We start from the raw sequence: 2,438 nt of genomic DNA, 5'->3' as shown, positions 1-2,438 counted from the left end.
ATGGGTCCTTATGTATACCCTATGTTCTGGCCACTTCCTCTGCCTCTAGTTCAAACTGATTACTTATTCTTTCATGATGTCCCTTGTTCCACATATGGACATATTTTCTCACTTGTTTATTTACATGGCATTTTGTTCCTACTAAACTGGTTTAAGAAAATCATTGCTAATTGGTGTCCATGATATAGTATATGCCTATGTTATTCTTGAGAACTAGATAATAATGATCTATTCTTTTCAAACATGTAATCTCTCCTTAAACAATAATAACATGATTTTTTTTTACTAAAAAGTCCTGTTTATTTGTTATCAAGTCCAGCCTGAGTCATCACTCTAAATTGGTTTTTAGTTATTTTCAGCTTCATTTGAAGTATCAACTCATTTTGGTAAAATTTGTTAGACTACCAAACATAGATATCAGACTGGAACAAAGAAATTACAATATGCACCCACATTAATTTCAGTACTTCTTGTCTTCAAAGTATAATAAAAGTACCCAAATAGAGGAGGAAAAAACATGTTTCTTTTATTGTCTATTCAGCAGTATGGCTTGAACCGACATCAGAAGTTCAGACATTTTGACTTTCTGTTGAGGGCAAGACTCAAAGGGAAGAACAAATAGGGCAAAGTTGTAACTTTTACAACAAGCACCACAGACTCACAGAGCTGGACAATGCCTTAAAGATCATCTAGTCCAACACCCTCTTTTTACAGATGGGAGTGAATGAGGCCAAGAGAAGGGAAATTCTAATGTAAGTAATAATTTATTTATTTATTTGTGCGTTTATTTATTAGCACACATTTTATATACACAATTGCTTTCACTGCCTGTTTGTGCTAGCAAGATGCAACTAGCACACAGGCCTGGAACACTTGCAACCCTCATAGAAGACTGCAGAGTGACCTATGCATGTGTTTATATTCACGTGGATGAGATTCAGAAACTCTATGGATCTCCAGCTGGCCATAGTCTCCCAGGGTAGTCTTCTGGAGCTAGAGTGTCTGTGGAACACAGCTCAATGACTACCACATTGATTTTGCATTTATTTTTACAAAATACATTTTTTTGGTATTATCAGTTTGTCTTCAAACTAACCCAAGGGTAGTCTCGAGGAATCCTTTTTTCACAGACAGAAAATCAAAGCTTGCGAGCACAAAGATTGCTCAGAAAGACAAAAGCAGCACTGGGATTAAAACTGCCTGAATTAGTAGTTCTTGACCCCAAAAGTGTACAGCTAGTGGCTGTATTTCAGACATCGGAAACCCTTCTGGATTTTAAAAAAATTATCTCTTCTTTATTCTTTTGATTCCTGATTTGTGGTCAAGTCTTAATAATGAAACCCCAGAAACTTCAGGAAGAAACTAAGGCTATGTAATGAGCCAACATAGACTACTACTTTAGATCCAGTAACTGATTATCATATTAGGAGATAATATCACTGCCCCTTGCTCCCCACTGTCCATTTCCCTGCTCATTAGACAAGGGTAAGAAAGGAAGTGAAACGCAAATCTCCACATTTACTTAATTATCAAGAGCTCTGATAAAACTTGTGATTAGGAAAGAGGTTGAAATTAATGGATAAAAATGAACTGTAGGGCTTACCTGTAGAATTACACTTAATCCATACTTTGCCTGTTCCCCATGACCCTGGTTAATTAAGAATTGATTGCACTACACAGTGTTCTTTTCTGACAGAGATAACTGTCATAGGAGGGTATTGTATTAGCTCTTTATACTTATCAGACAAGAAAACATTTATCTGAGAAAAATAGTCAGTCTAGGGAGATAGTATTGTATACTAGTAGAAGACCAATCTTATTTTTAAATTATCTTCAATGATTGAGTTTTGGAAAACAAAATGAATAAGAAGCATGTACTTCGAATGAAATCCATATGGGAAATTCCACCAGAAGTAATTGATAGTAGACTTGGGGAACTTTACATACTGAATGGCTGTACTTGGGTATTCTGCAAGTTACCTTTTTGGAGAAGTGGCTGAATAATGCTATATGCCCTTTCAGAAACATAATAAGCAGACACCAGAATGAGAATGGGAGCTCTCAAGATATCCCCTTTACCTGCCTTTTCAAACAGGTACTAGAAACTGATGTTGATTTCCATTAGCAGGCTCCATGAGCTCACAAACCCATTTCCTCACCTCATTGGCAACTCATTTCTGGAGGACTAGGCTTTTCTAATATGCATCTTTTGGGCTTTGTTTGCCGAGGCAAGAAAGTTTAGATTTTCGAGTTTATTTTCTTAAGCATCTGCATTATCTCTCATATGTCTTGCTTAAAAAATAGGTTAGTGAGAAGATAAGTATTGCAAAAGACAAAGAAACACAGATATTTATGACTCTGACTCAAGGGGAAAGGTTAAGTGAACTGATGCTTTTAACCATCTTGAAATTTTGAATAAAGGCAGGTGTTAATCATAT

Source organism: Macaca nemestrina, chromosome X, assembly GCF_043159975.1.
Source record: "Macaca nemestrina isolate mMacNem1 chromosome X, mMacNem.hap1, whole genome shotgun sequence".
NCBI lineage: Eukaryota > Metazoa > Chordata > Mammalia > Primates > Cercopithecidae > Macaca > Macaca nemestrina.
The sequence above is the reverse complement of the archived record's forward strand: the minus strand, read 5'-3'. Positions refer to the sequence as shown.